This window comes from Myotis daubentonii, chromosome 14, assembly GCF_963259705.1.
Source record: "Myotis daubentonii chromosome 14, mMyoDau2.1, whole genome shotgun sequence".
Lineage (NCBI taxonomy): Eukaryota > Metazoa > Chordata > Mammalia > Chiroptera > Vespertilionidae > Myotis > Myotis daubentonii.
Window position 1 is genome coordinate 15,917,569 of NC_081853.1, and position 26,062 is coordinate 15,943,630.

Below are 26,062 nucleotides of genomic sequence, written 5' to 3' on the forward strand. Positions count from 1 at the left end.
GATAATGTTAGTATAGATAGGTAGATATTAATAAAGGAAGTGAGCAAAGGGAGTGAGACATTAAGAAGCCTAATCTACTAGGAAGCTACAGCTTCACACACTTCCCAGGAGATTGCAACATTGCCCTGCCAAGGGGATTAAGACTCCTCCCTCTCCCATGTAGGAAGAAAGTTCCAGCTTTGCAATCTCCCCAGAGAACTGCCAGCCTCGCATGGGTTATTGGGGAAAGGAGGAGGGGAAATTCCTCTGTTGGGTCTATGCCCAGTAGAAGCCAATATGGCAAGAGGGAGGTGTTTCTACTATGAGGCATGTGCAATGAAAACTAAGATGGCGACCATAGGGGCCCCGCCATCTAGCCTGGGAAAAGGATCAGATTGGATAAGGGACAGAAAACCTGGAAGATCTAAGAGATAGATTGGTTAGGGGAAGGAGCCATTAGAAGCTCGTGAAAGATTGAGAAGTTAATTGGTTAGTTTGAAAGGACACCTGGTTCTTCCCAAGGCCATGATAATATAGTCAGCCCAACAAAGGGTCTCTCTCTCGCCCCCCACCCCCCATGCCCTTGCCCCATTCATTGGGCATGTTCTCTCTCCATAGCAGCCATGTGGCCCTAGCAGCTGCCTGGTGCCTGTGGCTCCAAGGGCAGGCCTGGGCACAGCACCTGCTGGAGTGCAGCTGGGAACAGAGATTAAGGTAGCCTGATGGGGACAAAGACTGGACTGGACTAAGCGTTCATATGGACTGAACCAATGGCAGGAAATTTCTGTATCTTGACCTTTGTTCTTGGCCTGAAGAAGACAAGCTTGGATTTCTTCCACAGTGGGACAAAGCTGAATCTGGGAAAGTCCTTTGATTTTGCTTCTGCAATTAATCTTACCACTATACCTTATTCTCCCATAAATGGGTTCCCAGAATGCTTTCCTTGCAACTCCATGAAAGAACTTCAGTTCCACTGGCAACATCAAGAGCCATGAAAGAGAAGTGCAGGAGGCAATGAGATTTGCTAGTACAGACACCTAACAGAGGGCTTGAGAGAGCTTCTGCAGGATATGACAAACCGAGCTGAGGGTGAAGTTAAATAGAAGTTAACCTGGTAGAGTGGTGGGAGAGGAGGGTGTTATGCAGCAGAAATGGCAAGGAGCTCATTTCTTGGAAAGTTGCAATAGTTCCTCCTGTGGATTTTCTATGAACATTAGTCTGAATTCCTGAGGCCTCAAAGGCCCTTGAATTCCATTTCACCAACTATTTGCCTTAAGGATCTAGGAAGTTACTCTTTCTCTACCTGTTTATACTTTACAGAACAAGATCCAGGGCAAGCCTGAGTGCTGTGGATGCTGTAGTCAAATGTATGAACCTCCTCTCTCTTCATTCCGAAACACTTGGTAGAAAAAAATCCAGACGCGCAACATATGTTCAGTATGTCCTGAGAAGGGCATAGGCCACTCTCAGCAACATCTGACATGCATCATGCTCCAATAAACTTTATTTTTGAACAAGGTCACAGAAGAATGAATTTTGATCTTTACTCACAGTATAACTTTGCTCTTAAAGAGAAATCCAACATTTAAAAATTCATGCATCCCTTTCTTATTTTAGAACTGTTTTGCTTTTAAATGTGTCTTGGCACCCAGCTTTTTATGTGTTCTGAAACTTTACAAAGAACAGTGTTTGAAAGTCACATTGGTAGCTGGGAAACTTGGGAAGTGGAAACAGTATACAGCCCTGACAACTGAATTTACTGTAGATTATGAAAAAGATGATATTAGTTGGCCTCCATTTATTAACCCCTTGTATGCCATAAGTGTCTGTAGACGCAAGCGAGATAAAAGCGTCTTTGGACGCATGGCAGTTAAGCATTTACTATGGGCCTAGGACAGTCACAGGAAATTTTCATGCAATTTCTCATTGAATTCTCTCAAATTATGAGGCAAGTACTACTAATCACCCCCATTTTTTTCTAGTGAGTAAATAGGCTTAGAAGGGATACCAGAGGGGAGTGTACCTCATTTGCCCCCATTGCTAGTGGGAGTGGGGTTCTTGGGGGACCACTGGAATAAGCATTTCTGGAGGCCCCCAGGGGAGGATGAGACATGGTAGAAAGCTTTATTTTCATAGAATTGCACACCTGGGTTTTCAAAGTCCCATTTCCCTTAGTCGAGTCATAGCTGAAGTGGAGCTGGGGCTTTTGTAGAGCCAGTGTCCAGAGTTTCCACTTCATGTTGGAGCAGAGTCCAATCCAGCATCAGGTTAGTTGCAGTCCATTTGCCCATTGGGTGTGGGGTCCACATGGCTGTGGGCCACATGGGAGAATGCAAGGAAGCAGGAGCAAAAGGGCCCTAAAACCAGGAGTTGAGCACAATAGGCCAAGAGAGCCAACTTTGCTTAGAAGATTATATTTTCCCAAATGTTCACACCCTTGTGGTGGCCACACCCATTCTGGGCAATGAACTCTGTTCCCAGGTGGGACTGACAAGCGCCTTCCCTATGCCACCCCAACCTTACAGGGCATGCGTCTGTCTTCCCTTTGTGGGATCCCTCTCCCAGTGTTTTGCAGGGAATGTGCCTCTACTGTCTGGCCTTCCCTTTTTTCCTTTCCCATTAATAACAAGCTGATTACAACCGTATCAGAAGGGTTAAGTAAATTGCCCAAGACCATAGAGCTCATAAATGGAGGGACTGGGACTTGACTCCATTATTGTGTGACCACAAAGCCCAAGTGCAATTCTTTATTATAGTTGCCTCATGTCTTGGAAGCATGGTAGAAGCACTGGGTATCAGATCTATAGACAGATTCAAACTCAGTAATTGTACTTAACGGTTCCAGCCTTAACAACCAATGCAAATGTAACCTCCTCTCAATGTCACTCACAATTTCCCTCTAACAAATAAAGATTTAAAGACCCTTTGAATGAATGAATCACGTCAAGATTACTACTACTAGATCTGGTGGAGAAATGGATGCATAGTCATAGTCCTTAGTCATCTAGCAGAGGTAATAATGTATTACTCTCCCTCAGGCAGGTATGATGAGTACTGCCTTCGGGGTTGGGGAATAAATGCTACTTAAACATCATCAGCCTTGGCCTCTCATTTACATAACAATTATCACCACTCCTGTGTGGCTGCAGCTCTTCAATCTGAATATAATTTCCTCTGTTTATCTCTTTTCAAACCTCCTTGTGTTCCTTGCTCTAGAAAAAGGTCATAAACATTCATGCATACAATGGGCTATTATTTAGTCATGGAAAAGGAAGAGGGAGATGTGCACTGATATGGAAATTGCCCACAATACACACAACTTTAGCTGAATAAAATCAAATAGCAGAAAAGTATGTCTATTAGGGTTTTCTGGGCTGCAAGTGGCAGACAACCATGGGGAAGAACTTCATTGAAAAGCCAAGCTTAGTATGGGTTTAGCATCAGAGTCTTCAGCAATGGAGTTAAGGACCTGAATGTTCTCAGGGCCAAGATCCTCTGCCTCTTATCTCTGCTTTTCAGTGTTTGCAACTTTTCTATGAGAATGAGTCATGGAAGCCACCAACTCTGTTATTACATTTTCAGAGCTCCTGGAATAGATAACAGAGCTCCAGTTGAAAATTTTAGGAAAGGATTCTGATTGGCCTGGCTGTGGTCATGTGTCTAGCCTTTGGGGCAATTGATGTGGCCAAGGAGAGAAGGCAAGGTGACAACTTCTGAAGCCTGAAGGGCAGGTCTAAAGCCAGAAGGAGGAGATAAGGCACTAGTATATGATAGACAGCCACCATAATTGGGCCTTGTTTTTGTTAAAATATACATTCAAAATATCCAAGGGAATATAACATACCAGGCTGCTGAAAGTGATTGGTTGTCTCTGAGACACTTTTTTCTGGGATGCTTGAATTTTATTTTACAACCCACTCCTCTTGATTTTGTAAGCTAAAACTTTTTAAAAAAGATTTTTATTGAAAGGTTAAGTAGAAAAAGGTCCTAAACTAGTAAGTTCTTTGTTTGTTCTACTGATAATGTATCTCATTAATCAAACCCAGGAACAATCATTCTAAAGCTGTGGCCAATTTGGTACATATTTTTTATCATTTAAAATTACTTGTTTTCTTTCATTATTCTCCTCCAAGCAAGTTAATTTCTTTTCATTTAATTGTGTAGTTAAGTCTGTGGTTTTGGAAAAAGAACCTCTGTTTCTCAGACCTGATTCAAAGCTTGTTTCAAGAAATGATGAATTTTTGGCAACATAAGGTATGAAGCTTTGCACTGTCTCTCAGAATTTCTTAGTGGTGGAACTTCACCTGCGCCACTTTTGTAGGCGGTAGGATATATACCTAAGCTTGGAAAGAAAACCAGCCCCCTCTCCTGCTTTCCCACGTCCCATTCCATCTTTATCTAGCATTGGCTCCTGTCCCCAGACAGGCTGATTAATGGGCCCATCACTTATATCTTACCAGTACTACTGCAGATTCCACTCTTCAAATTACATTAACGATTCTCCTATTATTAAAAAATGGCTCATATTTATGGAGTACTCAGGGAGCATTTAGACATTTATCTCAGTGATTTTTCACATATGTAGCCTAAAGCTGGTATTTTGTGGCTCTTGGCTCCTTGGTTATGTTGGGTAAATAAGTCCATTTTGGTCCCAGGAAACATTTCCAGGTGGCTTATTACCCTTTTTCTCAAAACAGGAACCCACCCTTTGGGCAGGGTGGCTTATTACCCCTTTTCTCAAAACAGGAATCCACTCTTTGTCTCCTGCCCAGAGAGATTACAGGCTGTACAGATAATAGATGAATGCAGGCATTCTCAGCAGCTTCCAGTGCATCAAAAATATATGAAATTTTTGATTGGAACCACAGGGCATAAAGTCTCTATTGATTGAAGCTCCAGCTCTTTTGCATTTTGTTCCTTTGTTCCTCAGACGTGCCAATAAAACTTTATTTACAAAACAAGCAGCCAGCTATGGGCTGTGGTTTGCTGATTTGTTTTCCAAAACTATCATATTAAGATATGATTTACCTTGATTACTGAGATTTTGATTCCTCCTTAAATTTGCATTGGAGGCTAGTTTAACCCTAGTCCTGGCCATTTTGCATGGAGTTCCATTAGATTCATTGTAAATTCCTGACAATGTTACATGGAAATATCACTCTTTTTTTTTTAATATAATCAGCATTTTGGGCACAGAAGCCACCATTCCTTGTGTGATCTAAGGACTTTACCTGCATGGTTTTAGTTTATCCTTATCACAGCCACATTAAGAAGAAATTGTGAACTACTCTTATTTTCTAGGTAAAGAACTGTCTGAAGACACACAGCTATTAAGTGCCAAACTTTTGCCACTGGAGGGAAACTGAAAAAAAGGTTGGTTTTGCTATGCTAATAATATTTCAAACATCTTTTGTGTTTCAACACCCTCTTCCCAATTTTATTTTTCTCTCACGTAATGAATCCCATTATTAGCTCACTTAAAAGTTTTGCTAGATGCGTCAAGAGATTTTGTACTTTAAAATAATAATTTAAAGAATTATTTTATAAAGTGATCTTTTGAAATATCAATCGTCAACATAGTAATAAAGCATAATTTCCTTTTAAATGAATCATACATTTAATTTGTGTGGTTTTATTTAGGTTATTATTTGGGTAGATTAAAAAAATTTCAATAAAAAAAATATAAAATATGGGAAAAAAAGTTTTGCTAAGTCCTTTCAGCATCTGCATGGATGGAAATGCAAATGGATTCAAGGTAAGAACTTCTCAGAGGTTTCTAGAATAGCTTAACTCTCTACAATGCCTTTAGCTTTTTAGAAGGAAAACATGGTGATATTAGAATGTAACTGCTTTAGTAGCCAGAAGCACAAGTCTAAAAGAGCCAGGATCTGGGTGAGGCCTATTCAAGCCTGCAGTTTTGAAGGTTTTTAAAACCTGCATCTGTAGTTTTTCCTCTCCATGAGGGCTTCCAAGGGGCCTTTTCCATCTGGAAGTTGTTCTTGAAAAATCGCCTGGTAAAAAGTCCTTTTAATTTTACAGCTTTTAGCATAATTTAAAATGTGCTAATGAACTACCTTTAAATAGCCACAACAGGGAATTGGAAGGAAGGGGAGGCCTTAGGGATGGGCAGTATCTCATGGAAAATACCACATAGACACAGCCCAGGCTCAGGGCTGAACATGGCCATCTGCCACATCTTTCCAGGAGCAGAGTAAGGAATCCCCAATGACTGCAACAATATCTACTCATGAAATTGATGTAATTTTAGGTTGTATGAACATTTAATCAACATTTTAGCAAGCCCAGGAAAGACTTGTGTGCCTTGAGATTACAGATTTACAGAAAACTATAAGTGGGGAATGAATAAATGTTTAATTGTAAATATCTGCAAAACATAATATTAAGGTTTTTCATATTTACAAACATTTCATTCCATTTGAAAACAATTGGTTGAAATTTCTTCTCACAAAAATTATCATTATTATTTGTTAATCCTTACCTGAGGATATTTTTTCCATTGATTTCTAGAGAGAGTGGAAAGGAGGGGGAGATACGGAGAGAGAGGTACACACATCAGTTGGTTGTCTCCCACAGGCCCTAACTGATGTGCCTAGAATTGAACCTGCTTAATAATTATGGACAAATCATAGCCAAAAGTGAATAAAATGAATTAGTTAAATAATGAAAAGTGATGTTAAAAAACTTTCAAAAATTTCCACAGGAAAAAAGATATTCTGATGATGCTGGATTTTGAAATGCTTGCTGTGATGCTTAGTGCTACAAAAATCTTAAAACATCCCTGGCAAACAGAATTCATTTAGTTAAGCCAATAGGTTGGCTTCAGAAGTGTCGGGTGATCGTTTCTTGGGGCGGGGGTGTTTGTGGGTAGTTATTTGGGCCTTTTTACTTTTATAGCAGACTATTGATGCTTCTCTTGAACTAAAATCTAGCCTGAGACATGTACAAATGACTTTATGCCTAAGAAGAACAGGTAATTGTGAGTTGTTTAGGGATTTTGTTTCTCATCTAACTGTATTTTTTTTCCATGGCCAATGACTGTGCTGGGTTACTAAGACATTGGGTTCTAATTGCCAAATGCGATGACGCCCATACACTGTCTTCATCATATATCTCTCATCTGACCCGAAGCACAATGAGGTAGTCACCTTCTGGAATCTCTGTCATGAGGTTCCTGGCACCTTCAAATGTATAACGACCCAACTGAACCCATAAGTTGTTCACAAATTTTCCATAAACCTGTGCCTCCCACCTGTATTTCCAATATTAGTTAGTGCCATATTATCCATCCAGTTGCCCAAGTCAGACTCCTAGGAGCAGTCTTGGCTCCTCCCTCATGCCCCACATCCAATCACTCACCAAGCCCAGTTAATTTTGCCTTGTTGATTTTGGTGTCAGACTGACTGATGTTGGAGGAGGTGATTGAGAGGACAGTGACTGCCAGTTACCCAGGAGCTAGACCTGGGAACTGGGGGCTCCTCACTCCCTTCCCTGTCCTTGGAATGTATGTTCTGCCATGGGCATTTTCTTGGGAGAATCAGGCCTCTATGTAAACTTTTTAGATTCTGGTGGGCTGGTGCGGAGATCTACGAGGCTTTTGGCCACCCAAGACAAGCCTTGTATGTAAGTTCCCTTGCTTATTAAGTCTGCCACCTACCAACCTGCAGAGGCCTGCCTCTCTCTTCAGTCCCTCCCTGTAAGGGGGCCAGGGTTCGAACCCTGGGTTTGAATCTCAGTCCTGCAACTTTCTAGCTGTGTGGTCTTGTGCATCATTGTCTTTATTGGTAAAATAGAAATAATAATAGTATCTTAAAGGGTGATTGTGAGGAATAAGTGAGGTAATACATACAAAATGCTTAGAACAGGGCCTAGCACAGTGATGGCGAACCTATGACACGCGTGTCAGAGGTGACATGTGAACTCATTTTTTTGGTTGATTTTTCTTTGTTAAATGGCATTTAAATATATAAAATCAATATCAAAAATATAAGTCTTTGTTTTACTATGGTTGCAAATATCAAAATATAAATATTTTTCTTTGCAAGTGCTGAATTAAGAATGAATGCAAAATATGCATAATGAAAAAAACATGAGCCAAAACCGGTTTGGCTCAGTGGATAGAGTGTCGGCTTGGCGGACTGAAGGGTCCCAGGTTCGATTCCGGTCAAGGGCATGTACCTGGGTTGCGGGCACATCCCCAGTGGGAGATGTGCAGGAGGCAGCTGATCGATGTTTCTCTCTCGTCGATGTTTCTAACTCTCTATCTCTCTCCCTTCCTCTCTGTAAAAAATCAATAAAATAAATTTAAAAAAAAACATGAAAAAAGAAAAAGAGAGACAAGTAGTTGCTGCTGTCTATTTTATGGCCCTGCAACATTGTACGACAAAAATAGTTGTTTTCAACCAGTGCTCAGTTACAGGGCCACTTGGCTATCATGTCAACCCACTGGGCAGGTTTACAAGGTCTAACATGGCTGTCTACTCTCCTCTCTGCAGACCAGCTTGCTTGGCAAAAGTCTTAGAGCTCATTTCTTGATGACTTTAGCATCATGGTTTTGGGTGCCATAGTTCTGATTTAGGCCACCACAGTCTACAAGCTCACCATTCAGGATCCACTGGCTGACTTATTCCTTTTTTTTTTTTTTTTAATTTCTTTATTGGTTAAGGTATTACAAATGTGTCCTCATCCTCCCATTAACCCCCAACCGCCCCCCTCCCCCCATGTTCTCATCCCCCTGTTGTTCATGTCCATTGGTTTGGCTTATATGCATGCATACGAGTCCTGCTGACTTATTCTTATGGCCCAGTCTCAAATACTGTGGACACGCCCAGGGGCAGATGTCCATCAGACATCCAATCTCTTCTAGCTGCTTGCTGGTCTGGGCCGAACACAGGATAACCCAGGAAAGTTGGATGGCAGGCAAACTTTAAGACATTTCCTTGGGAAGCATTTTCTGAACCTCAGGGAAAAGGTTGGCTGTCCTTCCTGTGTGCTCCTACAGTCCCAGAGCTCTGTCCCTTTATAAGAGGGATTGTAATGCCCGCTTTTCTTGTCTCTCTCTCTTACTGTTCTGGGCAGACCTTGAGGGCAAGGGCTCTGAACCTATAGGACAACACAGAGTAGATGCTCAGTAAGTAATTGTTGAGTGAATGAATGAATAAATATGTGAGAAAAAATATCTGCCATAAAAGTGTGTGCTTCCTCTGACTTGCTGGAGAAGGGATTGCCACGATGGAAGAAGATGTGAAAAACAAAGTAAAACAAACAAACCAACAAAAAAACACGAACATGAACAAAAAACCTGAAGCCATATAACAGGTTTAATAAAACATGGCATGTTTTATAGTCTTTTGTCCTCAAAGGTGAGAACCTGCAGTGGCTACTTGCAAGCATTTTGAGACACACACACACACACACACACACACACACACACACACACACACAAAGTTAGAGAATGTTGGCTCTGGAAGAGACCTTAAGATCCTTTAGCTCAGCTTTTTAATTTTCAGATGAGAAAACTAAGTCCTAGAGAGGGTAAAGATGACTTACATCACTAAAATTTCTAATCCTTGTTCTACTACATAAAGTCACTTTCTATTTAAAGTGATTATTCTTAATTTTTTCAAGAATCCAATGTGAAAGAAATCTGTTGAGAGCCATAGATCTTCCCTCTGGGAGGAAATGTACATCTATACTAATAAAAGAGAAAAATGGTAATTGGCGTACGACGATACCCTTTTCATTGGCTAATCAGGGCTATATGCAAATTAACTGCCAACTAAGATTGGCAGTTAACTGCCAACAAGATGGCAGTTAACTGCCAACAAGATGGCGGTTAATTTGCATATATAGGCACAATGCAGGGAGGCGAAAGGGAAAGCAGGAAGAAGCCCCCTGCCACTGACAGTGATGGAAACCCAGGGGGGAGCTAAGAGCTGGGGGGCAGGGCAAAGGCGGCCCTGCCCCCCATCCATGATCGGAGAATCAGGTGCCTTTTCCGCCCTGGCCAGTGATAGCAGGAAGTAGGGGTGGAGCCAGTGATGGGAGCTGGGCATGGTCGAAGCTGGCAGTCCCAGGAGCTAGGGGTCCCTTGCCTGGGCCTAAAGCGAAGCCCACGATCGTGGGGCCACTGCAGCTGTGGGTCCCTGCTGCCTGGGCCGGACGCCTAGGCCAGAGGCGTTAGGCCTGGGCAAGGGGCCGATCCTGCGATTGGAGGGTGATGGGGGTCAACGCCTGAGGGCTTCCCAGTATGTGAGAGGGGGCAGGCTGGGCTGAGGGACACTCCCCCCCCTACCCAGTGCACGAATTTCGTGCACCGGGCCCCTAGTAGGCATATAAACAAGAAATTGTCACCAGGAAGTATAAGGATTCTTGTTTAGAATCCATGGATCAAAGGTTAAGATTATAGTGGGTGGCCAAGACATAGATTTAAATACATTTTCAGCTGAGTATGTTACCTGACTTTCCTGAAAGAGAGTAAACATAGAGTTTCTGTGAGTGTAGTTGAGAAAATGTAAGTGCTACACAGAGGGAGGTACTCAATAAACACGGTCACATTTCAAAAGATATGGGATTTTAGGACTTGTCAAAGGACTCTTGACCAGGCTTCAGTATACAACAAGCCTTTTCAGCCCAGGCTGTCTAGGATGTACATGGGAAACTAAACACAACAAGTGTAGCTTGGGTTTCTCCAGAGAGCATCGGGGTCAACAAAATGAGTGCCTATTTCTTGGCGACTGAGAGAAAGAAGAGGGTGAGTGCAGAGACCTCTGGGACCATGAATCTGTGAAAACCCTTAAATACCAATAATGCGAAAGGAAGGCTTAAGGAACAGGGCATTTGGGCTGGAACAAAAAGGCATCCTCCTCTTTCAGCACCCACTTCCTTCATTTAATACGTGAATTCCCATCAGGGCACTAAAAAGGAGTCATTCCTAGTCACTGTGCTGATTCCATGCCTCTGCACACCCAGACATCCCAAGGCTAAATTTGCTTCATTTGTCTAAGTTTCCCAGCAGGAGATATTCCTATCTGGCCACTGACATTGCTGGAAGCAGACTCATCAGGAATGGAAGGAAATGACTGCTCTAGGCCTGCGGATGGACTCTCAGTGAGAGACAAATCTGGAGATACCTATGACATTTCGAACTCCCTGGCTAATATAAAACGGTAGCCGCTGGGGCTCCAGACTTGTTGGGTGGGAGATTTTTCCAATGAACCACGTGTCCAACTCCTCCTGCGCCTCACCGTGTGTGTGTGTGTGTGTGTGTGTGTGTGTGTGTGTGTGTGTGTATGAATGAACTCAGACACTACCTTTCCTCCTTAAATGGGAAGACACACACATTGCAGGGCATAGAGGAGGCGCTCAATGAATGATGGTAACGATGATGATGATGATATATTTTTTCTTGCTCCCTTCCTTCATCTTCCATTCTCTCCTTTCCTTAGAGGGTACAAGCAAGTAAAAAAAGTCTTATGAAATCCCTTCACCCATCCTAACGAAGATGAAGCTAAGGGAAGGGGGCGGGGGTATGGAAACCTCGACCCCCAACTCCAAAGCTTACACTGAAAGATAGTTGCAGCCTCTCCACCAAGTGCCATCCCTGCTCCTGTCGCCGAGGCCACCTGACTAGTCCGGGAGTGGCTGGCAGCCTTTGGAAGGGGTGCCAGGGGCAGAAGACGGGGACCAGCTGCTTCCAGACAGCGGCCTCCAGGGAGAAGGCGCTTCCCCGACCCCCACCGCGCGCACCACGCCCGGGCCGAGCTCCCCGCGGCCCCCCGCAGAGGTGCCGCGTCCCCGCCGGCCCCCCCGCCCCCCCCGTCCCCCCCCCCGCGCCCCGGGAATGCTGGGAATGTGAGTCAGGGCCGCGGCGGGAGAGAGCGCCGCGCGCCGGCGGTGGCCCCGCGGAGCGCAGTTCGGCGCCGCGCGAGCGCGCGTGTCGGGACTGCGGTGGGTGCCGCCCCCTCGGCCGCCAGCCCCGCCCGGCCCGCGCGGGCCCCGGCCCTCGGAGCGCACCCTCCCTGCCGCCTCCCTCCCTCCAGCCGGCTCCTCCTCCTCCTCCACCTCCCGCTCCTGCTTGCTCGCACTCTAGCGCCGGCTCCGGCTCCTCCCGGCCGCCCGGGGCCGAGGCGACGTGAGGTTGTACAAATCCATGTGGGGCGGCCCCGGGCGAGCATCCGAAAGGTGAGACGTCGACGCCCGGCCGGGCCGCTGGGCGCCGGCTCCCTCCGGGCGCCCGTGCCCCGGCATCTCTCGTGCCGGGCGCCCCTCACTCGTGGGGAGCTGCAATGCGTTATCGGGGGGAGCCGAGGGGTGCACCGCCCGCCGCGGCCGGGGCTCTCCGGGGCGGGGGAGAGGATGGGGCGGCCTACAGGCGGGCTTGCCTTCCCGGAGGAGCCCCCGGGCTGAACAAGTGCACGGCTTCCCCGGCGCGCTCGTCCCGGCGGCCGGGCACCTCCCGCAGTCCCTCCCGGGGGCCGCCCTCCCTGCCATCGCCTTTCTTCTCTCCAGCTCCCACTCTTTCCCCCTCTGGCTTCCAGGGGTGGGGTGCTCGCGGGGCAAGGGTCTCGGGAAACCTCCAGCAGAACAAAGTAGGGAAAGGTGCAGCCCCAGCTCCGGGGGGTGGGGTCCCAGGCTGCCTCCCTGGACTCCGAGGGGAGCGTGTTTAAAAAAGAAAAAAAAAAAATCCGTGTCATGGAAAACGAGCTGGATTAATTGGGGAAGGGGAGGGAGTGGTGGTGTATGAAAACGAATACGATGTGACATTAACCCGAACGACATTCCTTCCCTCCCCCTCACCTTCTCGGGATTAGACCAGAAAAGGGGTACTCAGAGGGTTGTGCCTATTTTTTTTTTTCCTTTAAATGACTGTCCAAGCCTTGGAAAGATCATTTTAGGACAGTGAAGATTACGGGTGCGTTGGTGCGCTCGTCAACTCTCTGGTTGGCCCTGTCTTATTTATTTTGTACTTAAAGGGTCTCTGTTCTCCTCCCCAGAGAGGGAGGGTCCGCGCTGGGTGAGCGGATCGATTTTAGGCGGCTACCTGCCTCTGCGAGATGAAAGACCATTTACTCCCGGAGCGGTGAATTGTCAGCGCCCCGCGTGACTGACAGCCACACCTGCCATTTATGTGGGCAGAACAGGGACCGTGGAACCCCAAGAGCCAATCAATGCTCGGGAGAGGAGGGCCGTTCCCACTTGTCATGGCTAGTTTCCTGGTTGGCTTTTTAAAATCAGTGGTTTTACTTAACCATTGGTTTCCACCAGGTATGGGGCTCCAGCTGTGACAGGCAGAGAAGCGGGAAGAAAACTCTGCCAAATGGGCTTGGAAGCAAGTATATTTGACTTGTGTTTGTTTCTTACCCCCCTTTTGTAAGTTGTAGTAGTTGGGGATGCTCAGGCCATTGATTTTAAAATGAAAAGGAAATGGGTCTGTGTAAAGGATGAAATGGGGGTGGGGGAGGGGTGTTGGGGGTTAGACTTTCCTTCCCTTATAAGAGACACCGTTTACCGTTCAGCTGCCTTGGAAAGGGTGTGGCACTTTGTCTCTGATGGTCTCTTGTCCTTGTAAAGTCGCATTGTCTCTCAGCCTACAGCATTGGGCTCTTGGCGCTGATGGGTGAATTTATGAGATATTTTTGAAGCAGACAGGCATGCTTTATTAGGATTGCCACGAATAGAAGGGATTCTTTTAGTTTTTGACAGGGTACCTCAACTTCTGGAAGTGAGGGCTGGCTTCTTCACTTCCAGTTTGGATGTCAGTTTGGAGGTGGCCGTGGGGTCAAGCCAGATCCTTTCTGGAGAGTAGAAGAGTTTGCCTTTGAGGTGAGTTTGCTTCTGAAGTGAGCCATCTTGTCCGTCTGCTTCGGTGCTCTAACAAAAGCCTTGCACAGTTTGGAGGGGTGGTGTGTGGATAAGAATGGAAACGCGGCTTTCCCTAGCAAGACTTTCATGGGTGGATGGATTGTGGGTGGAAGGACCAAATCCTTCTTAATTTTCTGTTAGTGAAAAGCTTATTTTTCACTATTCTTCTGCCTGAATTCAGTAGAAAAATTACTGGTTGATCCAGAGAGCTGTCACCTCATAGAAGCTGTACCTGGATGTGAACACAGACCTGTGCATTCAGCATTTCATGAGATTATGAGACAGAGTTCACTGATTAGGACAGTCTTCATGTAGGAGCTGGGTTGGTCAAGGTAGTGTTATTACTATTATCATTATTATTGTTATTTCATGTGCTAGCACTTTGCTGAGTACTTTATATGCATCATCTTTTTAAAATCTGGCAGAACCTCTATGAGGTAGCTACTATTATTATCCCCAAATTATAGACAGAAGAGACTAAAGGAATTAAGTATCTTGATACAGCTAAGTGTGAAAGTGAGAATTTGAGCCCAGGTTTCTCTGACCCAGAGGCGATGACCTTGGCGATGGCCTTGAATTCAAATTTTGGGAGTGTGATCTGCATGTATCCAGTCTGAAGTGTAACCTGTCTCAGCATACATATGGCCTATTCTGTTAAAAGCCCACTAAGATGTCGATGGCCTTGTATTGTCCTCTTTGCCTTGCCACTTTGAAGGCTGTTGCTTCCACTAATAGGCAAATTTAGTAACTTTGTGATTTATATACTTCTAGTATGTGAGCTTTGGCCCAATGGAAATTTGTTTCCCAAGTTAATAATGACTTAAAAGAAGGTGAAACAAAACAAAATCCACTCTTCCATTTTACTTGATACCTTAAATTTCCAATTGGGAATTTAAAAAAAATATATTTCTTTTTCTTTTTAAAAAAATATATTTTATTGATTTTTTACAGAGAGAAAGGGAGAGGGATAGAGAGTTAGAAACATCGATCAGCTGCCTCCTGCACACTTCCCACTGGGGATGTGCCCGCAACCAAGGTACATGCCCTTGACCGGAATTGAACCTGGGACCCTTGAGTCCACAGGCCGACGCTCTTACCCGCTGAGCCAAACCGGTTAGGGCAAAAATATATATTTCTTATTGTTGATAGTATTACAGATATCTCCCATTTCCTCCACCATTGGAATTTTTAATAGGTCTTGGTCAAATACATGCTCTTAACATCATTCAGCTGGCTCTTTTTTTCACTAAGGGATTGGAATTTTATTTTATCTTTCACTTACAAAGAGACTGGTTTTCATTAGTGATTGAATATAATTTTATTTAAAATTATTTTATTAAAATAATATGGCCATCTTGTTTTACTATGTTGGAAAAGTCACAAAACTTAAGCCTTATCAATGTCTTCCTACTGGTGAAAATCAGTGGTTATGGTTTGCCAAAACAGATATCTTGAAAAATGTGTTTCGATGAATGGTGTTGGAGTCCACAAATTCACCTCAACAGATAGTCTTTGACTTTGATGGGGCTGACTTTGTACAATCTACTAGGGCATCCTTTCACCCCTTTTATCAGCTAAGAAGTTAACGTTTTGGCTGTCTATAGGAGAGACCTACTTGGCTAACCAACAGTTTAGTTTTAGCAATGTTTATATTACTCCTTGATACTTTATTGTGATTTTCCTTATTTTTGAAAGCTAGTAGAACAAATGGAATGCACAAAAGCACTGATATTAATGATAATGTAATCTCATAAATTTAAATCAGTTGATCCAAAGATAGAAATCACTGCGTGTACCAAAGGCAGAGATTCTTCAGCCTGTTCTTTCTTATGTGAAGAAAAAAATGAATGAATATGTAAGAAGTGCTAAAATATATCAAATGGCAAAGTATATGTTAGTCAACTTTTGGGGCATAACAAAACTCCCTGACTTACAGCAACAGGTCTATTTATTCTCACACTCGTGTGTCTTTAGGTTGAGTGTGATTTGGCTGACCGAGGCTGGACTCCTTGGGGTGGCTCTGCTGTAGGCTGCAGGCTGGGTTCTGGTTTGCTCCACTGGTGTTCTGGGGCCCAGGCTGAAGGGATAGCAGCTACTTGGGGCATGCTGTTCTTAGGGCAGATCACTGGATTCAAGTGGCAAGCCAAATTGCACAAGCAAATGTCATTTCCATTAGCAACCTTTTTGGTTAGAGCAAGTCACCTGGGGAAGCCCCAACATCCATAGGTAAAAGTGGATTCTGCCCATAGTAGAGAGGGAATATTTGATGAAATATAATCTGAACTCCCACAAAAAGCATGGTGTTATTAGAGAATTTTATAATTTTTTTCTTCTCATTCTTGGGGAGTGCAGCTTTTATCCCTTCAGTCCCCTGGCTTTATGACATATGAACCTAATGTTTAACCTTTGCATTTCAGAAACATACCATGTTTGATTCTAGAGGACTGACTGTAAAAACAGGTATAAGTATGTATAAGAATTTCTTAAATTATCCCAAGAAGTTTTTATCTGATGTGGGTCCTGCCACCATAGGACCTCTTATTGGGAGTGTCAGGAAAGACTTCGTGGATGAAATGGCATTTTCCTGGACCTTGAAGCAGGGATAGTGTTGGATATACAGTTAGAGGGGTGGATATAATAGACATGGAAGGAGGATATCTGGATATACTAAGTTATTCTGTTTGGCTAGGGGTAAGGTAGGTGAGTAATAACAACAACAATAATGATAGCAGCAATTATAGTTTAACTTTTTTATAAATTTTTTTTTATTGATTTCAGAGAGGAAGGGAGAGGGAGAGAGATATAGAAACATCAACGATGAGAGAGAATCATTGATTGGCTACCTCCTGTATGTCCCTACCAGGATTGAGCCTGCAACCTGGGCATGTGCCCTGACCGGGAATTGAACTGAGACCTCCTGGTTCATAGGTTGATGCCCAACCACTGAGTCATGCTGGTCAGGCTATAGTTTAACTTTTATTGAACAGTTAACTGTGTGTGAGGTTACTGTGCTTAACACTTTACATAAAATATCTAATTTAACATTGCTGATTGGCTATTCCACATTTATTCTGTTTTAACTAAAAGAACCCCAGCTTTGTTTGAGATGGGAATATGTCTATCTCCCTTTCCTAGACTGCCTTAGGGCCTGGAGTGGCTCAGATCTTATAGTAATGTAAGTGGGTGTTGTCGGATGGGGGCTTTCCCGAAAGCTTAGTGAGGACACACTTGGCTGGTATATGCCCCAACAGCTTTTGGCCCCTTTCTGCTTATTGCTGTTGGGAACATAGGTGGCATGCCTGGAGGGGCAGCAGCCGACTACAACAACAAGATGAAACCATGTATTAAGAATGAGAAAACTGGAACCTTGAAGGATCTTGGTCTCGATGACATTGTTGAGCCATAGCACCAGCCTAAACTGCCTTCTCCTGTACTTACTGCATAAAACAAATTCCTTACTTATAAACTCCCAGTTGTTACTTGTAGTCAAACATTATCCTTACTGATACATACCTTCTCAAGAGCCTCTCAAAGTAGATGTTCTCAAACTTACTTTACCAGGGAGAACATAAAAACTCAGATTAAGGAACTATCACAAGATCTAGGATTCATTGCTATGTCTTTTTCCTTTTTTAATTCTCACCCAAGGATGAGAGAGAGAGAGAGAGAGAGAGAGAGAGAGAGAGAGAGAGAGAGAGAGAGAGAGAGAAGGGAAGAGAAGAGAGAATCATCCTGTTTTTGGCTGGACAGGATACATGCCACACTGGAGATGATGTTCCCAAAATAGGCTGGATTAAAAGTTGAAAAGTTTGAGTGTTATATCATGGACTAGCAAGTATAAGATAATTTGAAAATGATGGAGACTGGAGGTTGGGAGACCATTGATCTTAAGTATGTTGTGGTATCCAATGCTTTAGTGTGAATGAAGGTGGAGGAAAGCTGGGGATAAAGCAAAGCTGGGACTGTAAGGAAATGGAATTGAGTGAACACATATCATAGTTGGCTGTTAACCTGTAATCTGAGAACAAAAACGAAAGTCTCCAGAAGGTTAGTATTAACTTCTGCTAATGGCTTCACATTTGCCAGGAAGTAGGGAATGGGTAATACAGGGAATTGCTAATAGGATGTGAATCATTATTTAGTGCAGTGGGTGGGGACTTCTACTTATCAGCCATACCATGTATTGAACCCTTGATAAACCCCTATGACATGATTTTGGTCTAGGTCTGGCTCCTTGGTGCCAGTTCAAGGTAGCTGAGATGAAGGGTAAAGCCAGAGGGTGGTGCAGGGGAACAACACATTGTGTCAGTGGACTTATTTCTACATCTGCTAAACATTGTGGAGCTTTCTTGGGGGTGAGGTAGGGTCACTTTAACTTCCTGTTTTTTCCCTCCTGTTCTCTCTACTTTTTTAATCTGTAAAATAAAGGATTTGGTTTACAGTTGTGGTTTTTCAAATGTTTTTCAGCTGTAGACACTTTTTTGTTCCCTAAATGAAAGCTTATCCGGACCCTCAGTATATTTATAGAAAAAAGCAGAGTTGCTCTGGAAATTCAGGGTCCAGGTTTATGTTGTCTGAGGTATCTTTATGTTGAGGCCACTGTTCTAAAATGATCCGACACAGCCTCCTAGGTCCAGGATTATGTGAACCTTGGAGCTGTCCAGATGTTTTATTAGAACATTCTCTGGGACAAATCCCTTTATTATTCCACAGCTTTTTGTGTTTTAGTATCATCGGTGGTAGAGACTGTTGATGTTCCCACAGCTGCTTTTCCTCTTTTTCCAGGCATATGTTGGAAGTGACTTGTGTCACTTCTATGCCAAACACTTAATTTTCAGAGTGAGACCACCCAGCACTCTTTTCTACTGCATGATGGTCGAGGAAGCACCTGTTGAAATGGAGTCTCCATCTGCCTGGGTCCCTGAGTCACTAAATGAGCAAAGCTTTCAGTCAACTGACATTGGACTTACATTGTGACCGAGAAATAAACCTTCGTTGTCTGAATTCATCAAAATTTTATGATTGTTTATGTAGCACTTTTCTTTAGCTTATCTTTACTGATAATCTTTTAGCATATCTGCTAAACTGTATTTAACTTACTTTTGAAGTGTCTTTGGGATCAACCTGAAGCCAAGCCAACTTGTCCTTACTTTGTGTTTAGGAAAGAAGGCAGGCATCTACAATAGCTGTCCATGCAGGTTTTTGTACTGATGGAGTCTCCGAATTGGAATACTTATGCTCGATAACATTTGTTTTCATGTTGTAGAAGCCTGAAGACATATGGTGGAGTGCATCTTGCTTTTCTTTTTATTTACTGATTGATTTTAGAAAGAGTGAGGAAGGGAGAAGGAGGGAGGGAGGAAGGAGGAGATAGATAGATAGATAGATAGATAGAGATATTTGTTGTTCACTTGTTATGTATTCATTGATTGCTTCTTGAATGTGCCCTGATTGGGGATAAAACCCACAACTTGGCATATCAGGATGACATCCTAGCCAGCTGAGCTACCTGACCAGGGCACATTTTGCTTTTCTTTTTAAGAAAAGTCTTTAATGCCCTGTTGCCTTTTTAGGTAATAGAACCTCAGTAGCTTGGGGAAGAGTAATGATGAACAGTTACCATAATAATGGCTACTATTGATTGAATACTTATTTGTTGATCTGTGAAATATTTATTAAGCATCTACGATGTGACAGGCACTGGGATATAGAAGTGAATTATAGATAGTTCCTCATTTGTAGCTTACACTCTAGCTGGGGGTCCTGGATATGTTTGCTCTGTATTCTGTGAAGGACACCATTTATTGAGTATACTATATGCTAGGTGCTTTATGCCCCTTATTTCATACTGTCCATAGAGGTAGGTGTATTATTCAAATTTTGAGGAAACTAAAGTTCAAAGAATTTGATAGGCTGTATGAAGACAAGAGCTTTTGCCTTTTGCTGAATCCCCAGTGTCTAGAAGAGTGTTTGACACATAATAGCTGCTTAATAAATATTTGTTGAATGAATGAACAGAACAGTGTGCTCAAAGTTAATGCTATGGCAGAGCCAGGATTGGAGTCCTAACTGACTCTCAAGTCTGCTAAATTATTGTTGGACATAGTAGGAGCAGTGTGTGACCCTATGATTACAACAGAAGCAACAGCTGAGCCCTACCAGTGTCAATGACAAACCCACCAAGAAGATCCAGGCTGTCTCTCTTTCACAACTAGGGCCTACTCCTCTGTGTGATTTACACTCAAAGCCACTACCTCACTGACTTAATTGCTGATATAATTGGTCAACCTTTTCTCGGGAAAGTTCAAGTTCTACCCTAGTGGATTTTCTTATCCCTGTTTTCCAGGGCTGTGCCTCAAATTCTGCTTTTAACCTTTGGATATTTCTTCTCCACTTGCATCTTCCAGATTTGTTGCTTTGAAGTTCCAGGAAATCTCTAGTTGCTGGCACCTACTGGGCACTTAACAAAATTAAAAGAGAGAGGGGGGGGTGGGTGCGGGGGAGAGAGAGAAAGAGACAGCAATTTCAGGAAGGAGCCAAGTGATGACTTTTTCCTAGAAGTCAGCAGTGAGATTGCTGTTCCAGCAGGTGAGGAGTATGGATTGGGTCAGAGGGCATCTCTGGGATATACCTGTAGCAGGAAGGCCAGTGGCAGTGTTCATAGATGCCTTATACCAGAAACTTGACTTTGTCATGGTTGGTTCTTCAGATTTTACATTTTGCTCACTTAATTATCTTGTATCGTGTGGTTTGTGTGGGGTTGTCTGATAGTGTTCCTTCTTTTTTTCCTGCCTTACAGCTTTCTACCCCTAAAGGCAGGTGTCATTCTGTGATTTGAGTATGAATGAATTGCAGGCAGCAAAGTGCACTCCCCATAAATGTATTAAAAGCAAACTATTAATTCAAGGCAACTTCCTCTAGTGGCTTAGAAGACAACTTGAATGGGAATTGAGTAATGTGACTGGTTTTTTCGGAATACTCTCAGATCCTTATGCACACTGTGAGAGACTTTCCACTAGAACAGTATGGCTAATTATAGCAAACAAGAGCAGGGTTTTATATAAGAAATTGAATCTAGTCATGCACTGTAGTTACTAGTTCTAAGGTAGTGGATTTCTCTAAAACAAGGTGGGTGTGGTAGGGGTAGTTCATCTTCTGTGGGCCCAAAGGTGATTGAAGGTGGGTTTGGGGTCTGGGAACTGCTCGGGGGTTGGGGAATTCTGCTCTAAAAGCAGAAGGTTGAGTGGCTTTGGAAGATGTGAAGTTGGGCTGGTATCATGATCCTTGGTTATTTTCTCGGTGACACAAGATGGCTTTCTTGTGCCTTGTTTGAGGCAGATTAGTTATACTGCCTTCCTGTCAGCCAGCTCCAAGCTAATATCCCCTGGAGGAGCAAGACTATGGTTCAAAGGGCAGAATGCTAGGGGAGCAGTGTTGCTGACTCCTTTTTACATTAGGCTCTTGATGTGTTTTCTTTCTTTCTGGTGATGTGTTTTTTTTCTTGCATTTAAAGTAAAATTTCCTCTTACCCCTTCTTTGTTTCTCACTTTGGTTCATTAACTATCTTATTCCTGAAACGTCTTCACGGGAAGAAGTAGGAGAGAGGGTAGTGAATGAGATGATAGCTTGGCCATTCTTACGAGCTTGTTGAAAATAGGTTCTCTATGACACTGGGTACAAAGACAACTGAGTTTCAGTGGCTGCTGTTCATCAGGTTTGTGAGTATGAAGCAGTTAGCCAGGATACACAAGGGAAAATTTCCCCTTTTTTGTTAAGTCTGAGAAAGAACTGTCTTTTCATACACAGACTTTGAATACATTGGCAGGGGCCGCCTTGAATTCAGCAACATGAATAGTTGCTTAGAATAACTTCAGAGCAGATTCTTTGGGATATAGAGATATGAGCACTGATCTGTGAGTCAAGAGACCGAAGTTCCATTTCTGGCTTTGCCACTAGCTTTCTCCTTATTTGGGGGATCTTTGTTTCTTGATATGTTTCAAAATCATCTGGCCCTTTCCCAGATATAAAATTATATACATATATATATTTTTAAATTTATATATATGTTGATTTTTAGAGAGGAAGGGAGAGGGAGAGAGAGATAGAAACATCAATGACGAGAAAGAATCACTGGTTGGCTGCCTTCTGCATGCCCCCCACTGGGGACCAAGCCCAAAACCCGGGCATGTGCCCTGACTGGAATTGAACTATGACCTCCTGGTTCATATGTTGATGCTCAACCACCGAGCCATGCTGTCTGGGCTAAAATGATATATTTTTACAACAGTTTTTCTTATGCAAAGGATCAACTAAGTATCATTTTATTAGCTATTTTATCCTGGAAAATAAGAATGTCTGGTGTGCTTTCATCATGGATTTTACGGACAAAGAGTTAAGCCATTATAGCATATATTTTACTGTATGTGCATGTGGTTGCTTCATGCCAGCCCTCTGCAACTATAAACAGATCAGGTGATTCTGGAAGGTTCAGGATTGTAGCCAGACAAATCAGAAGGCTGCTGTAATGGGAGCTCTTGTAGGGGAGCACCCAGGCTATCATGGAAGACATAGGAGATTAATGCATAAAGGATGAAAGAAGGCTCCTTAAAGAAGGTGAGGTGGAACACTAAGTGGAGTTAGCTGGGGTGAGCTTGGTTTTGCTGGTGCAGATAACACAAGGAGTGGTCTAGGTCCAAAGGTGAGCAAGAGAATAGGAGATTCGGGGTTTGGGGAGGTTATAGGAGACCAATGGAACTGGAGATTAGCTTGAGGGATGGTGAGAGAAGCTAGAGAGAGTGAGAAGCATGAAGATCCTGTGATCCATTAAGGAGATGAGGTTCAAGCTTAACCATCGAGGGATTTCATGGCAATGACTACCTGCTTTTGGTATTTGTAGGGGCATGGGGTTTGAGATTGGGGCAAGAGAGTGGCAGGATGACCTGGAAAGCAATAGAAAGATTATGAATATGGCCTTGGGAATCCTAGCAGTGCCCATTCTAATTTCATTGACCAAACACAATTTATTTAGCTTTAATAACTTTAAAAGACCATTTTCCAAGTGAAGATGCTCCTGATAAAAGATCTGTAGTGGAACTCCACACTTGTTGTTGGTTTTGAGAATCTCTGAATGTCATCTGGGGCCTAGTTCTTTTTCCTGAGTTTTGAGTAGAGCACAGAGAGTGTGGATGTTGTTTGCAGTTAATGGTTATAATTAAACTGACTTTGTTAGACTAATAGAATTGGAAATACTTGGAGTAATTCATAGTGTATACCTTCTGAAAGTGGTGTGAGAAAGTTCATGAATGGAAATGGTTTAATAATTCCCTGAAATGTGCAAGATTGGGAGTTATGTACTGGAACTGTATTCAGTACCCCATGCATATTAGCTGCCTCTGACTCTACTTTTGTATGACTTATACCACTTTTCTGATGTTAGTTGGTACATAGTTACATTGCCTTTCATATGTTAATCTTGACTTCTGTGCTTTAGCTTGTGAGCCAATGTTTTGAGCTACTATGTCATAGTCTTACTTGCTAACATGTAGTTTTATTTCATTAGCGTCACCATTTTTGTATATCAGAGTTTGTGTAATCATTTGAATATTTCTTGAATCTTGTGACTATTTTATAAAAAGTAAGTGGAAAATGGGAAAATGCAGGCAGTGATATTGGGAGTAGTATGAGCCTCATATATGTAATGTAAATGTATTTGAGGCAAAGATGGAAACCATTAGACATGCCCAATATGGGCATGCTTTAAACTTCAGATGGCCAGCTGTAAATAGTTGTGAGGGATAAGAACAGAGTTAAATGCTATGGAGGTAAGCAATGTTGGAAAAAAGCTTTGGGGATTATGATAAAGGGCAATATGTAATCTAGGATTTTGTCACTCATTTGTTTTGGGGAACAGAGCTTTCCTTTTTAACGTGTAAGAGTAGTCAACTTTTAAAAACCACATATTTAGAAAGGTCTTTTCTATAAAAGTAAGGAATAGAATTTAGATTTCTCACTAGCCTTACTAGTCAGTAACCTATTCCTTTGTTTTGCTAATTGGCATAGGTGATCATTGTGCTAACAAAATTCTCTCTGTATTTTGGCAAACAAGTAAAGAGAAACCAAAGCACATAAAATGGTCCTTTACAAAGGATACACCTGAATGGATTTTTATGATCCCATGGTTTCATTTGGTGTTCTGTGGAACAGGAAAAGACTAAATGCATCTTAGTCCTCATCATAAGCCTTGGTGATGCTACGATGGTAGATTCAGAGCCAAAAAGAAAGAAGGACAAGAATTAAGTGTTGCGTACAATTAATTCCGCAGGTCAGGAGGATGTGGTGGTGGTCTGTCTGCCTTGGAGGATCTTGTTGATATGGGGGAGCTGTCTAATGTCCTTCATGGGCTCAACCCACTTCTAAGGCAAGGATTGAGTTGGATGCAAAATTCCAGTTCTTTTTTTTTTTTTTAATATATTTTATTGATTTTTTACAGAGAGGAAGGGAGAGAGATAGAGAGGTAGAAACATCGATGAGAGAGAAACATCGATCAGCTGCCTCCTGCACATCCCCCACTGGGGATGTGCCCGCAACCCAGGCACATGCCCTTAACCGGAATCGAACCCGGGACCTTTCAGTCTGCAGGCCGACGCTCTATCCACTGAGCCAAACTGGTTTCGGCCAGTTCTTTTTTTTTTTTTTTTTAAATATATTTTATTGATTTTTTTTTTACAGAGAGGAAGGGAAAGAGATAGAGAGTTAGAAACATCGATGAGAGAGAAACATCAGTCAGCTGCCTCCTGCACATCTCCTACTGGAGATATGCCCGCAACCCAGGTACATGCCCTTGACCGGAATCGAACCTGGGACCCTTCAGTCCGCAGGCCAACGCTCTATCCACTGAGCCAAACCGGTTTCGGCACGGCCAGTTCTTTTTAAAAAATATATATTTTATTAATTTTTTTACAGAGAGGAAGGGAGAGGAATAGAGATTTAGAAACATCGATGAGTGAGAAACATCGATCAGCTGCCTCCTGCACACCCCCTACTGGGGATGTGCCCGCAACCAAGGTACATGCCTTTGACCGGGATCGAACCTGGGACCCTTCAGCCCGCAGGCCAGCGCTCTATCCACTGAGCCAAACCAGTTAGGGCTCCAGTTCCTTTTGATCCCCATTGTGGTTAGATAGTGAATGTTAAATCATAGGAGATATTAATCATGTAGCAGATGGTAAACAATAGCCCTTGAAACAGAGAGACATAGTTTAGCTTTTATCAAAAAGGCAGATAACTATTGGACCAGAAATTCAAGAAACTCAGTAAGTGACGACTGTGTTTCAGGTATTGTGCTAAGCACATCAAGAATTATCTCATTTAATCTTAACAATAACTCCATGATCCAGATATTATTTCTCAAGATGAGGAAATTAACATTTAGAGAAGTTAAGATACTTGCCTATGTGTCTTGGTTTAGTTTTCCCAGAAGCAGACCCTGAGACAGGAGTTCTAGTGCAAGTAATTACATGGGATTTACAGGGAACAATAGTAGGTGAACAAAGCAGGTGAGACAGCGAGGAGAAGGCAGCCAGTGGATGGGACATTATTCAGTAAATTATTGCAGTCATGACTAGAGGTTAATCTCACAAGGAAACTCTGGATGTAGCATAAAACACCTGCCTTAGGATGACCTCACATGAAGGATGAAGAAGCAGCTCCTGTCAGTTGTTTTCTAAAAAATTTATTTATTTTTTATTACGCTAAGATTTACGTATCATAATATTTACCAGTTTAATTATTTTATTTAATTATTGTATTTATTTATTTATTTACTTACTTGCTTTCAGCGAAAAGCAGGGGGAGGGAGAGAGAGACAGAAACATAAATGATGAGAGAGAATCATTGATCTGCTACCTCCTGCATGTTCCCTACTGGGGATTGAGCCTGCAACCTGGGCATCTGCCCTGACTGGGAATTGAACCCTAACTTCCTGGTTCATGGGTTGATGCTCAACCACTGAGCCATACAGACCAGGCCCAGTTTAACTGTTTTAAGTGTACAGTTCTGTGGTAATAAGTACATTCACAGTGTGGTGCAACCATTACCACTCTACATCTCCAGAATTTTTGCATCACCCCAAAGTGAAGCTCTGTACCCTTTAAACAATGACTCCCCAATCCCTCCTGCCCCCAGCCCTGGGCAACCACTATTT

At 43.0% G+C, this 26,062-nt stretch overlaps 1 protein-coding gene across 4 annotated transcripts in view; it reads left to right on the forward strand.

Annotated features, from left to right (window-relative positions):
• Positions 1 to 11,959: 11,959 nt before the first annotated feature.
• Positions 11,960 to 26,062, forward strand: part of ERC2 (ELKS/RAB6-interacting/CAST family member 2) — a 906,943-nt gene continuing 892,840 nt past the window's right edge. For all 4 annotated transcript variants that reach the window (XM_059663256.1, XM_059663255.1, XM_059663257.1 and 1 more), the window contains exon 1: positions 11,960 to 12,180. The gene's annotated coding sequence lies outside the window, so the exon portion shown is untranslated. The remainder of the gene's footprint in view (positions 12,181 to 26,062) is intronic.